The sequence below is a fragment of the Condylura cristata genome, unplaced genomic scaffold, assembly GCF_000260355.1.
Source record: "Condylura cristata isolate star-nosed mole 26May11 unplaced genomic scaffold, ConCri1.0 scaffold00013, whole genome shotgun sequence".
Taxonomy (NCBI): Eukaryota; Metazoa; Chordata; class Mammalia; order Eulipotyphla; family Talpidae; genus Condylura; species Condylura cristata.
In genome coordinates this window covers 26,463,626-26,478,616 of record NW_004567114.1, presented here as the reverse complement: position 1 = coordinate 26,478,616, position 14,991 = coordinate 26,463,626, and the positions used below count along the sequence as shown (strand labels likewise).

Genomic DNA, 14,991 nt, shown 5'->3' with positions numbered 1-14,991 from the left:
GGATTTGCTAGTTTTAAGCAGACTTAACATGTTGTTGACAAGGACCCTCCCTGGTGGAGCAAGGGGTTAAAGCGCAGCACTATGAAGCTATCTGCAACCACAGCAGCATGAGTTTTATCACCGGGGAGGGGGTGACCCACATGGCGCAGCAGACCTCTCCTATCTCACCCACTGCTCCCCTCAGCAGTGTATTTCAATCAGCCTGCCTGTTCTGCTTCCCACTCTGTTTCTGGTGAATCCTCTTACCCCCTGCAACTCTGGCCTGTACCCCAGGTCTTGTATGCATACATAAATAAATCTCTTAAAATTTTTCATTAAAAAATAAAATTTATTTTACATTAACTATATCCTCTGTGTATGACACTGTGTATAAAGAATTGGTTTTTCTTTGTCCTACAAGTAATTACCTATTTTTGCATAGAGTTGTCTCTGTCAGATTTTCTAACTAGTTCATACAGAAAGTTGTAGATAAATATTTAATATTTTAATGTGAAGGCTTTGAGCAGGATACATAGGAATATTTTTAAAAGACACTTAGCTTCTAGTGCCTCCCTGAGAAAACAGGGGTTAGTCTCAGCACAGTGAAGTGATGGCCAGCACTATCACACTATCACCAATGAGGCCTGAGTTTGCTCCCAGTCAGGGAGCTGACCCACATGGCACAGCTGTCTCCTGTCTCAACTGCTGCTCCCCTCAGCAGTATATTTCAGTATCCCCACTCTGTCCCTGGTGGGTTCTCTCATGCCTGCACCTCTAGTCTGTACCTCAGTTCTTCTATGTAATAATAAATTAAAATCTTTTAAAAAAAAATCAAACACTTTCCCTTCAGGAAAAAAGGTTTAGGTTTTGAGGAACTAGGGAAGGTAAATATGTTGATGAAACTAATGAAAATCAGGGTTATTTTAGAAAAATTTATTAGGCAGATTCAAGTTGGTGCCCTCTCTATTCATAAGAGTCTACTAAAGATTGAGTGACCTTCTTGGGGCCTGTACTAGTGAAATGTATGCCCTGCTTTTTAGCGTGCTTTTAATTGACTTCAGCTCAAAATGACCCTTATGTCATAGTGTTTGGGGGGTGGTGTGTGTGTGTGGCATATTCTGATAGCCTTCAGAGCCTTGAGGAATAATTGAAATGGTACATCAAGAATGATTGGCATAGTGCCCGGCATATATTAAACACTCTATAAATGTTAATATAAGTAGATAGAATACACACTTGGTTTGTGACATTCATATGGAATAGCAATAAACTGCATCACATCTTAGTAAATATATTTTGAATAGATTGTGTGATTATTGATAATTTGATTAATCTCACAGAAATTGTGCAAGTGGTGGTCATAGGTGGTTAGTAATGAATAACTGGAATTGTATGTTAAGGTCAACTTTTTTTTCATTTGGAAATGATAGTGAATGTCAGTGGATGTAAATAATTTGTTGTCCTACTTATAAACAACTTATATATGTAGCTAGATCAAGCTGTACTCACCTTTATGTTTCTCTTTTTACTATAGGTGTTTTGCATGAAATCATTTTTCACTACATGTCTTAAAATCAACAACATAATTTGCAGTGTTTCATTATGGTAATTAAACTCATAAGATGAAGCATTTTTAAATTTTATAAATGTTGATGTTTATATTAATATTTTTGTTTAATCCCCCCACCCCAATTTGTGTAATGGACATCTTTAATATGTTTTTGGAGCTTATATTCCTTTCCATTTATATAGTTTCCCAGGATGCTTTCCTCTACAGGTATCTCCTGTCATATTTGTGCAGTTGGAGTGTAACACTTATTAGACAGCATTGCAATTGTATAGGGATTTTGTTTCTCTACTTATCTGATTGCCATACTATATTTTAGTTGTTTTTAGCCATCTTTTCCTTGGCAGTAATTATCCAAGTTTTCGTACCAAGGGTCACCTATGTTGTTGAATGAAAGTGTAGTTTAGTACTATAGGATGTGTTGTACAGTAAACTTCAAGGTTGAGCTTCTGTTTTCATTTATTGTTGCATAGTATTCCCCTTACATTTTCCTGCCCACTAAGACTTATCTGGTTAGAACATTGCTCTTGCCCTCTACAGTACTAAAAGTTCAGTGGGTTCTAAACTTGATGACATTTGTATCCTCATCAGTCTCTTTTCAGAATCTTTTTTTCCCTGGTGATGTAACACTAGTCTAGCACTGAAAATACTCTTATTGTCCTGCTTTGGTCTAATTTATAGATAGTAGTAGATATAAATAATATTAGTTTTATATAGTGTTCTTGTTCTGGTAACACTGAAATGGGTATTTGGCATTTCTTAGGCAAGCTGTTTTCTTTTTCTTTTCAATGGCCAGTTTTTAAATTGTATGCTAAGAAGCCATGTAGGTAGAGGTAATTATCAATTTTCTGACCTCTGGAGTATTTTTTTTCCTAGTTAGCTGTAAAACACTTGAGGTCATAAGCTGAAATCTCATATGATACATTTTTAGAGACATGAAACTTTGACACAAGTGCTTCAGGGAAAGTAATTGTTTAAAAGCTTAACATCCCAGATTAAAGATAATGGAGAAAATCTATATGGAGTACACAAAGAGTAGGCATCTATGGATGAGAATATGAGTTTTCATAGCTAGAATTCTTTAAGAGTATCATTGTAAATTATTAATTTTTTGCCCTTTAACAAAAAGCTACCTGTTTATTCACCAGCAAAATGGGTTTATTTGAAAATAACAGTAAGACAATTTGGAAAGTGCAGTTTTACAGTGAAGCCTGTGTATCCTTTTATTAAACAAAAGCCTGGACCAACTTATGTAGATATTAGAGGGTCTTTTGGAACCAAAGAGTTCCTTGGTGAAAACTGGGAGTTTGATGTGTGGGTGGTGGTTTATTCAGTCATAGCATCTCTCATTGGCTAAAATGTTGCTTGGCAGAGAGCACACATTTATTTCCACTGGGCTTGGAAGAGCAACATCTCTTCCCACAGGAAATGCTAGACTTGGAGGGTTTTATAGTTCAGTTTGTGTGTGAGACTTCATTTAATAAGTTTTGTTGATTTTCATAAGATGATGAAAGAACCAATCCATTCCAAGTTATAAACCTGACTGCATTTTAAAGTTTGGCTTGACCTTTTGGAATTTTAGTGATTTAACTAAAATATATGTAGTAAAGACAGTTGCAGTAGAGACATAGATTATGTGGTCTAGAAGGGTAGGGTGTGGATAGGAACATACAGAATTAAGGTAGGTTTCAAAAGACACTTAGTGGAAGGGAAAATTTTTAACAGATGTAGTTTTGTTTTGTTTTGTTTTTAAAGTATTTCTATCCCTACCCTTAGCATAAGAAAGAAGCAGTAACTGTATCAAAGTCTAGGAGGAGAAAAATTGCAGAGCTTATACTGGAAATGGCCAGTTGTTTGATACAGAAGATAAAGAGAAATAAAGTGGAAAAAAGTATTCAAGCGCATAGGACAAATAAGGGGTGGGGGATCATGTGAATATCAGATTAAGGAATTTGTACTGTGTTACACAGAAAGGTTGTTTCAGTGCCCTGGATTCACACAGACTTCACTTTGAGGCCCTGCTATGAATATCTTTGCTAAACTAAGTTACCAAATTGAACATGATTGTAAGGGTTAAATGAAATAATGAGGCTGCTTAACTCAATGAATGAATGGTACATAGTAGGCTCTTAGTAATTAATAGCAGCGAATGGGAAAGGCAGTAAAAACTTTTGAAAAGATACTCATAATAATAGGTGTACTTCAGGAAAATAAATCTGGGAGTAATGTGTAAAAAATTATTGAAAGACTAATTTGGCAAGACAATCAGGACATTCATAAAAGAACCCACACAAGAAATAATGTGTATATGACTGAAGTGTAAGAAGGGAGAAACTGGGGTTATATATGAAATCATAAAGGGAGAATTGATGAGTTAGTATAATTAGTTATAAACATGTAAGAATATCACAGTTATGATTTTCAATATTTAAATTTCACCTGAGGGATTGGTACTTATGTGACAGAAACTAGTTGATTGTATTTTTATGGTTTTTACTTTCAAACTGTAAATTGTTATTTTATTATTAAAAATAATTTGTTAAGGTAGGACATGTGCTCACTTTTGCAGTGTATACTGAAATTGGAGCCATACAGAATAATGACATCTTTATTCTGTAAAGAAACCAAAATGTTACCTTAGTTTCACTTTTTATTTTTATTTTTTATTTATTTATTTTTTTAAAAGATTTATTTATTTGTGCATACAGAACTGGGGTACAGGCCAGGGGCTCAGGGGAGATGAGAGGCTTCACCGGAGACAGAGTGGGGAACAGAACAGGCAGATCGAGGAAGTACACTTCTGAGGGGAGCAGCGGGCAGGCCAGGAGAGGTCTGACACGCCACATGGTCACCTCCGGGGCAGGCGGGAATCGAACTCATGCGGAAGTGGCTTTAGCTTCTCAGTGCTGTGCTTTAACCCGCTGCGCCACCAGGGAGGGCCTCACTTTTTAAATTAGTACTAAAATATATATGATTTCCTACTCTTCCTCCACTTGACTAACTTTGCTAAATGAATATTTAGAAATTAAACAATAGTTGCTGTGGTATCTCAGTGTGGTGTTGTATCAGGCTTGTAGTATACTAACATAGGAACAAATTAAGTTGTATTAAAATTTGTTTTATGAAAAAATCAATTTCAATAATATTTTGAAAATGTTATAAATTACTTTTTGTCCTAATGTCTTATTCAAAAACTTTACTAACATTTGTATGCATTTGATTTTTTATTACAAAATTGTTGAAGGTGATAAAGGGGCAGTCCAAGTAGCAAACTATTTGATATCTTTGATACTGTTTGGCTTTTCACCAGTTCCTGTCTTGAGTGTGTGGTCTTAAATATCTCAGACCTTCAGCTTTGTGTTTGATACAAGCAAATAGAGAACTTTCCTACTGGTTTAATAATTTTGTGTGTGTGTGTGTATACACACACATATATAGTGAGCTTAATTACCTAGTTAAAAATTTCAGTGGAGTTATCTTGTTCCCCCACATCATTGTTATGTTGCATGATACCACTATAACAGTATTACCCAGATTAAAAGAATATGGTAAATGATAATTCAGCCTGCATTCTCAGAGTCCCTGGGAATAAATATTTAAGGTCAAAGTTAAAGTTTAGGTGTTATGAAGCAAGAAGAAGCTATTAAGTATTTGAATCTACAAATGTGTTATTTGTAGAATTTCATTGTTTAAAAAATAACTTCAATGGATATGTGAAGGAAAATCATAGGAAGGTATTTTTTCAGAAAATTGATTTAAGAGTTAATCTTTAATACCAATAGAAGCTTTTCTTTTTCTTTTAGTACTGGATGGGAGTAGAAGTTAGGCAAGAATTAAGAGGTTAGTCTAAAGTCAGACACACTTACTGGTGAATCTTGGCCCTGCCATTTAGATTTATGATCTTGGGAAGTACCTAGCCTCTTCATATGTGTAAATTGATACTAACTTTGGGGAGTTGGAAGGATTGAATAAATAGATGTGAAATTCTTGGCATTCTGCTTGCAGGTAGTGCTGTTGTTTTATTTCTACTGTTAGTTAGCTACTATCCCTATCACTGCTTATTCAAATCATTTTAATAATAGTTCTTTTTTTGTCTGCTGTAAAATACCATACTAAGATGGTGCAAGGATTCTAATGACATTATGTACCTGGAGCCATATACTCAAAAGTACCTGTTACAGCTCTTGAATGTTTATTTTGAGGTGCCTTTTGGGCAAAATAGTCTCCTCTTTTAACCTGTCTTCTCATTTGTCATTGGAGATACAATATTTTTAGAAGATTGTGTAAAATTTATTATTAAGTACACAGCACAATGTTCAGCATATAGTCAGTAAATAATTTTAGCTATGACCGTTAAATGTTTTGCCTATACTGGGGCCTCCCCGGTGTTGTAGGAGTTAAAAATCTCAGTGCCATCAAGCTATAGGCAGCCATTGTGGCATGAATTTTGATCCCAGGCCAGCGAATTAATCCACTGGCACAGCAGACCTCTCCTGTCTTCAGCAGACCTCTGCTGTCTTGCCTTCTGCTCCCTTCAGCTGTGTATTTCTGGAGATCTTCCTCTTTTGCTCTCACTCTGTGTCTGATGGATGAATCGTTTTACCCCCAGCACCTCTGACCTAGACCCTGGTTCTTATATGCATAAGTAAACAAATAAATCTTTTTCTTAAAAAAATGTTTTGCTCAGTGATGGGAAATCCACAGGGATTACAATTGAGATGGAAAAAAAAAAGTACAAAATGATGTAAAAATAAACTATTATATTTATTAAAAAAATGTTTTGCCTTTACAGTTGTTTAGTCTTGATTGGGCCACACTTAATATAACTATTCATTTATAGGTGTGTTTTGTCTCTTTAGCCAGATATTTAAGCTTTGATGATAAGAACATATTACGTGTTGGAATACATTACTAAAATTGTATTTGCTTTCCTACCAAGTCCCTATAATCAACACAGTTTATTTGGCAGTAGTTTTTATTGTTTACTCTGTTGCTGTTGTGTTGGTGATCATTACCTTAATAAATTTCTGGGCTTATTGATCTCTGCCATTAAGTATTTGTATAACCTGGCCAAGTCACTTAAATTTTCTGAACCTTTGTCATTTGAAAAATGACAGGATTTCATCATATTGAAGTTTGCTTTATTTAAATATTTAAATCAGCAAGACATTTCCCTCCACTTAATTCTTAAGATTAAAGGATTTAAAGATTAGAACCTTTATATTCTCATTCACTGTAGGCAACTTTTGAAAACCTTATCTAAATGAAAAACACTGGAATAGATGTTATTTAAGGATATCTTAGTCTTGATGTGTATTAGTTATTTGAAAATCTAGATACTTGAAAATGAGTTGAAACACAGTAAGCAAAGATGCCTGTTAAGGTTAAGAAGGAAACAACTACTTAAAATTTCATTTTGAGGGCCCTCCCTGGTGGCGCAGTGGGTTAAAGCACAGCACTCAGAAGCTAAAGCCACTTCAGCATAAGTTCAATCTCTAGCTCCGGAGGTGACCCACATGGCACAGCAGACCTCTCCTGACCAGCCATCTGCTCCCCTCAGCATTGTACTTTGTCAGTCAGCCTGTTCTGCTCCCCACTCTGTCTCTGGTGAATCCTCTCACCACCCCTGCAACTCTGGCCTGTACCCAACTATATGTATAAGTAAATCTTTAATATCTCCAACCATTGTCAAAATTCTCCCTGGAGAGGTGGGTGGAAGGCAAAAATCACCATTGCTTGAGAACCACTGGATTCCAACAGTGATTGAGAAGAGTCAAGGTGATATTTGGAAATAAATCTTTGATCAGCTTTTGTAAATCAATATTTTAGTGTGTATATATATATATGTTTAGCAAATTATAAGTGTGGTATTTTTCTAGCTATTTTTTCCATTTTGTCATATTTGTGTCTCAAGGCAATTGTATGGCTTCTTACCGGGTGAGAATAGAAAATCTTAACAAGCTGAATTTCCTAAAGATGTATTTGATGTTCAGTTTTTGTAAGGAATGTTCAAAGGTGTTAAATTTCTAAACATTTACATCTGAGAAAAATGCATATTCTAATTAATGCAGTTGTCTTATTGGTATCTAATTGAATTGAACATCAGGATTCATGCTCTTTTTCTGTCTTTGAGAGTAGAAGATTAATGTGACGTAAAGTGAGAATATATTTTATTTCTATTCTGTTTGAACTTTTTTTGAAGAATTTTTTCAGTTAGGGGAATTTTACTGTCCTTTACAAATTTACCTGGCACTGTACTTGCAAAATACTCAGTCTTAAAGCCATGAGGATTAACAGTGGTTTCTGTGAAATGAAATTAGCTGCGTAAATAAAGGTACTTCTATCTGAAACCTAAACCTTAAACTAGGTAGAATTTTAAAATGTTCTGTAGTCCCATTGGAATGTTCCATTCAAAAGTAAACAGATCTCACATGACCTGAGTGGCAGTGTCTCACCTGAGCTCAGCCTGAGGGATGGTGCCTCCCAGGAGCAGCCCACATCATTTAGTGGTGAAGTCTCTTGGAGTTCACCTATCATTGAGGAACAAGGCACAGTCTTGGCTGCTGAGATCATACTGCCTTCTTTGAATCCTCTTCCTTTTGTTTTGCGGGAGAATGGAATGAGGAGGTTGCTTGTGTATGAAACTAGGAAGTGTGCTGGAAGCCTACAGAGACTAGATAGTCAAAGTGATCAAAAGCAACTACATTGCATTGTTTATAAAAAGCTACATGAGAAACTTCAGTCTTCAGTGAGTAATTGGACATGAGGATTAAATGTCTCAGAAAGCATTTCCTAGCAGCAAGGTATACAGTGGATTGTAGCAGAGATTGGGCAATAGAATTATTCAAGAGAGGGTAATTAGAAAGCATCTAAGTGTTTAAAGCATTTGGCCAGGAGTGGATTCCATCTCAGTAACTCTCCTTGATCATCCATTAGTGCCACTCCTTTTCTGTTCAAGTTTTATATTTTTAAGCTCCACTTCTAATCCTGGTTTTCTTGCCATTTCCCCCACCTCTGCAGTGACTTCCTCCTCTGAGATCTTGTGTCCCTCATCATAATAAGGGATTGAGTCTACTTCCTCCAAACACCTTTTAACACTGTGACCTCATCCCATGAATCCTGCATTTTCTCTCTTTATGGCACCTAGATTGGTGAATGCTTTCCAATTAACTTTGTCCAGATCTGTCAGAGGAATCACTGGCTCTGGCATGTATTTCTTAAATAATATTTGATCCATAAGCTGCAGAAGGGATGTCGTGACAGCAGCATGAAAGCATTCATCTTGTACATCTCCATCAGAACTCTGGGTGTCCAGTTGCTTGTCAGTGAGAGGTGATATTTTGAAAGGAACCTCTTTCTCTGAGCAGTAGGTCTGAACAGTGGGTTTAAAATATTCAGTAGACCATGCGGGGAACAGAAAAATAAAGTAAACCCAGGATATTTTCACTTCATTTTCTTAACTTAAGGGAATTAATACATCAACACTACAGATATGTTTAATGGCTTTATTTATTTTTTAAAGATTTATTTATTTATTCATACAGACCTGAGGTACAGGCTAGAGGTGCAGGGGTGGTGAAAGTTCTTCACCAGAGACAGAGAGGGGAGCAGAACAGGCAGACTGATGAGGTACACTGCTGAGGGGAGCAGCGGGCAGGTCAGGAGAGGTCTGCCCAGCCATGTGGGTCACCTCCAGAGCGGGGGATAGAACTCGCACTGAGGCAGCCACTGCCAGCTTGCAGTATTGCATCCTAACCCGTTGTGCCACCAGGGAGGCCCCTGTTTAATAGCTTTAAAAATTATTTTACATAGTTCAGTACCTACTGAATTAAGCAATTTCAGTTTACTTCACATAGATGGTGATTTTGTATTTTAAAAATAGTATTTTTAGTTCTCCGTAAAGAATAATTTTTAGATGTTTGCAAATCTCTGAAAAATACATAGTTTTGTTTTGTCCTTTTTTTTTTTTTTACTGAATAGTCATTTCTGAGTTAGTATCTTGTGTCACTGACTCAAGTATATTTCACTTTTGACTTGCATTTGCTTAATTTCAGTTATAGCTAAGTTGCTTCTGTGAAATGTGTGGACCATTCGTTGTTGGAAACTAAAACTTATGTGGGCATTGAGCTTAACATTTATTGAGTAAATAGTTTTTTTGTTGTTGATATCAGTATATGACTTCTTTATGGAACACAGTGTTTTTTTTTTTTTTTAAAGAAGCTGTATTTGTTGAGATATAATTTGTCTAATAAAATACAGCTTTAAGTATATAATTTGAGAATTTTGTTCTTTTAAAATAAGCTCTGGACACTCCCTGGTGGCGCAGTGAGTGGGTTGGAACACTGCATTGCAAAGCTAAGCCAAGACGTGGCTGCTTCTCTGCAAGTTCAATCCCCACCCTGGAGGTGACCCACATGGCGTGGCAGACCTCTTCTGTCTCACCCACTGCTCCCCTCAGCAGTGTACTTTTTGTCCCTCTGTCCTGCTCCCCATTGTTTCTGGTGAGTCCTCTTGCCACCCCTGCAGCTCTGGCCTGTACTCCATTTCTGTAGGCATAAATAAATAAAATCCTTAAAAGTAAATAAGCTCAATAGCTTTATCAAAATTCACTAATTTTGAGTGTTCAATTTGATGAGTTTCAAAGTGACTTTTTTGAAATAATTTACATTCTATAAAGTTTACATCTTGCACATAACTGCTTGAGTTTCAGTATATTTTTATCATGTGTAGACATCACCCAACAAAATTCCGTTTGTCCTTATGTTTCCAGTATCTTCACCCCAACTCTAGGAAACCACCATACTGCCTTCTCTAACAGCTCTTCTTTTGCCTTTTCTAGGAATTTCATATAAATAAAGATCATACAACATGTAGTTTTTTTATGGCATAATTTTTGAGGCTTCCATGTTGTTATATGTATCAGTACATTTATTTTTAATAGTATTTCCAATGCTATTTGGATTGTATCCAATTTTAAGCTATTCTTTTTTGTGAATATTCAATTCAAATCTGTGATTTTTTTTTTTTTCCCAAGTAAAAATTTTTAGTTCTCAGGTGTGGAATTACTGGGTTATATGGTCAGTGTATGATTAGTTTTTTTTTTTTTTTAAACTGTCAGATCAATTCTAAATTCTTACCAGCATTGTTTAAGTGTTTGTTTTTCTACATTCTTTCTAGTGCTTAGTATTGTTAGTCTTTTTAACTTTAGCTCATTTATTGTGTTTGTTATAATATTTAATTTTTTAAAAATATTCTTTTATTGTAAGATTTTTATTTATTTAATATAGAAGGACTGGGGTATAGGCAGAGGTATGAGGGAGTGGAGAATGGGGGTGAGAGGATTCATCAGAGACAGAGTAGGGAGCAGAACAGGCGGACCTACTGAAATCCACTGCTGAGGGAACAGTGGATGAGGCTGTAGAGGTCTGCTGTACCATGTGGGTTACCTCGCTGGCCCGGGACAAAGTCAGGCCCTCTCAGTGGGCTGGTTGGTAACACTGAGACAGTCCCTGGGCCACCAGGGAGGCCTAATATTTTGTTGTGTTTTTAAATAGCCATTACCATGCAGTTCACCCATTTCCATAGTATAAGTCAGTGGCTTTTTAATGTATTCATAGTTTTCCAGTCTTCATCACAATTTAAGTACATTTTCATAATTTCCCCAAAGAAATCTACATTCCTTAGCCATAATTCCCCCATTTCCTCATCTCTAGCACTTGACAGCTAATTATTGATCAACTTTCTGTATCTATAGATTTGCCTCTTCTGGAAATTTCATTAATGAGATCAGTGATTGGCTATTACTCCTGTTACAAAGGTTTGTCCATATTTAGCATATATCACTATTTTTATTGCCTTACATTTCATTATGGATATATAACACTTTATATAGCCATCAGTTGATCGATATTTGGATTTTTGGATTTTGTCTGCTTTTTGATTACTATGAATAATGCTGATGTGAACTTTTTTGTGCAGATTTTTTTGGTAGACTTATCTTTGCATTTCTCTTGGGTATTTACCTGGACATGGAATTACTAAGGCATATGAGTAATTCCATGTTTGGTCTATTGAGGAAATTTCCAGACTGTTTCCAGTGACTGTATCCGTTATATTACCAACAGCAACCTGTGAGGATTCCAGTTTCTCCTCACTTCTTTAATACTTATAATTTGAGTTCTATACCAGGATGTGACCTCCATTAGGGCAGGATCCTCTTCTGTCTTGCTTTTCAACATAACATTAGTATTTCCTTTTTATTAACTCTGGTTTCTGTCTGTCAAATTATTTGGGGATCTTTATGCTACAGGGGCTTTTCCTTTTTAAAAAGCTTTTGAACCAGTTTGAATGTTTATTCTTATCACTGATTTCAGTTAATTTATATTGATTGTAATTGGTTTCCTTTAGAAATTAAGTTGGGGGTGCATTTTTATGACTGCATACTAAGAAATTCTACCCTTTTGCAAAGAAAACTGGATTTCATATTGAATTAACCTTTCTCCACCTCATTCCCCTCACCAATAAAAAGACACTGCAGACCTCTATACTTGATTAATTCTCTCTTTCTTTTTTACAGAGTAAGAAAGTTAGCTTGGATTCTATGAAAAACCAGGGAAGAAAAACTAAGAGGCTAATAGACAAGGTCTTTCCAATTTGCATAATGTAAGTTCTTTTCACTATTCTTGGCCTAAATCTTGTGTTAGCTGACAATGCTGTTTCTAGGGAAACAAATAGTCCGACTTCTTAGAATGTCACAGGAATGCTGATCACTTGAAATGAGTTTCCCAGCTGCTAGTCAAAGGGCATTACTAGTGGGAGAAGGAGAGGAAGGATGAATTGGGAAAAAAAGAGCGTTTTGGACACTAGTGTAGATTGACATGTGTATACAAAACTTGAAGTGGATGTTTTCCATTTCTTGCTGTCTAACAACTAGCATACCGATTATGTAAGAAATTGTCTTCCTGCTAAGCTGTCATTGATCTCCAACTTTCACATGAATCATCCTGTTTTTTGGTGGAGTTTTTGGTGGGCTTGTGTCCCTCAATCTATTTCAGGCCCCTCAGTCTCCATCACCTGTATTTACTGAAACTTAACATAACTTCTTTTTTGCCATTCTTCTGTAGCCATTTCACATATGCAAAGTCCTTTTTCTCTTATTAGTTTGAAGTTAGTTAGCATTGAAACAGTTGAGTCCTGATAATCTAAAAATTCATTTTCTTGTTTTATGTAGTGTATATGAAGAGTTTTGATTTATTTTTTGGTTTTGTGAGAATTACAAACTGGAATTCTAATGAGGAAATGTGAACCTTAGAGGCATCTAAATATATTTATAATGAGAGGATTGAGAAGGTAGGAATAATCTGAGAAGTAAATTGTAATTCCTTTGAACTGGATTTTTCACTATTGTGTATTGACTACATTTTTTCTTTTCACTGTTCATGAGTTTCCTTTTTTAAAATTTTTGTCATCTTAATGCTGAAAGTGTAGGATATAAAATTATGTTTCTTTGACTTTGGAAGAACTTAAGAGTTTCCATAAGTTAATTTATGACATAGTCTTGAAGTATTGTGTAGTGAGATTGTTAACACAATCTTAACACAAATAACATGGAAAGATTTCTTGAAGGAATAGAAACTTTGCACACATTGGACACACTCGTTTCGCCCTCTGTGTCATTTCTCTATGACATTTTGGGTGACAGATTAATAGACTAGGGCTCTGTCTCTATAATTCTAGTACCTAGCCGAGCAAATATCCAAATAGATACAGGTCCAAATCATCTCTCTTTTTCTAAATCAGTGATGGCTTTTACTGCCTTGAGAATTAAGTACTTATGTTTAAAACCTTTTGTAAATTGGACCCAATCAAACTTTCTAGCCATATAATCCACTAATTTTCTAATACAAACTGACTATTGTAGTTAAGCTGGCTCTGTTTGTGCTTTTCCCATACTTTTTATATATGATCTACTCCTTATTCTTTCATACTATTTTAAGGCAGCTTCAATCCTCATTCCTCATCTCTAAAACAGGTATGTGTGGACCTACTTCTAGAGAAGTAGTGAGGAATAAGAATGGGTGAATACCTGTAAAGTGTGTACAGTATTCTTTAGCACCTAAGAAAGTAATTGGTAAATGTAGTTGCTGTTACTACTATTTTTGCTGCTACCAGTATTTTTCTTTTGAAATATAGATGCCATGTTTTAATCTGTAATGTATACGTTTTTTGATATAAACTTTTTTCATTCTCTCTTAGTTCAAAATCCTGTTTTCTATAATTGATTTCAGACAAGTCTCATTGCTGCCTTTCAGTCAATCCTAAGGGCGTTCGACTAAGAGGTAGTTAGAGAAATAACCACTTCTACCAAAATGATACCAACGTGTATGTGATCTTGTCAGCCCCTGCTTAAGATTCTATAATTCTTACTACTTTCAGGATATAGATTAAATTCTTTAGATATTAAATCTTCTCAATCTGCTTTCCTTTCTACTTTTATCATTTGTCATATATAACATGCTCCCGTTATTCCATCCGTCCAGCTTTATTGAATTGCTTTGTAGTCTGAAAGTGCTTACATAATCATACTCTTTCTACCAGTTGGTCACATGATTCTCTCTGCCTAGAATAAATTCTTCTACTGGCTAATTTTCAGTTGTTCTTTGGCATGTAGTTCAAAATGTATCCTTATATTTTTGAGTGTTTCCTATGACTCAGTATTACAAACTACATTTTGGAGTCCATTTCTGTTATCTGTGAATTTATGATTTTCTAATTGTAATTGAACAAATATTTATTGTGTATTCCCTGTATGACATGTGCTAAGGAATGGGGATATTAAAAATAAGACAAAGACTACAGTCATGAAGTAAACTTGGACTCTAATATGGAGAGGCCAGTTAGGGAAGGATGTCATTTATTTTCTTTGCTGTCTCTTCTTGTATTTTGTGAACACTCCAAGTGAGATGACCAAAATGGAATTTTAAGCATAATAATACCAGTATGCAAAAATTTTATTTTTGCAGGTCCAGATAGACAGCATGATAATAGTTCAAACATGAGACCTCTGTCCCAGTAGTCTCTCAAGTTGTGCAACCCCCACAATGTAGTATAGTGAATGTGGACACAAAGTTAGAGTCAAGCTAAGGGTCTTAATTTCAGGTTGTAATGTTTTGCAAACTAGCATAAAAGTAAAAAATACTTTTATTGTTAGAGTTTATATTATTCAGAATTTTATTCCTTATTAAATCTGGTAAACATTTAAAGAAGGTGGAGAATTTTAATTTTCAAGAGCTTTGTACACTCCCATACTTTTAAAATTAAACATAACTGTAGGACCTTCTATAAAAGTTCTGTTTTTAATGAAAATATTAGCTAAATTTATATTGGGATATAATCTACACTTAAAACTTAAGAATTGCTTAACAATTCTAAAGCCCTCAGTTTAA

General features: G+C 35.3%; 1 protein-coding gene across 2 annotated transcripts in view; it reads left to right on the top strand.

Annotated features, from left to right (window-relative positions):
- MPP5 (membrane protein, palmitoylated 5 (MAGUK p55 subfamily member 5)) overlaps nucleotides 1–14,991 on the top strand; it is a 69,431-nt gene that overhangs the window by 5,660 nt on the left and 48,780 nt on the right. For both annotated transcript variants that reach the window (XM_004681767.2, XM_012724629.1), the window contains exon 2: nucleotides 12,123–12,208. The gene's annotated coding sequence lies outside the window, so the exon portion shown is untranslated. The remainder of the gene's footprint in view (nucleotides 1–12,122; nucleotides 12,209–14,991) is intronic.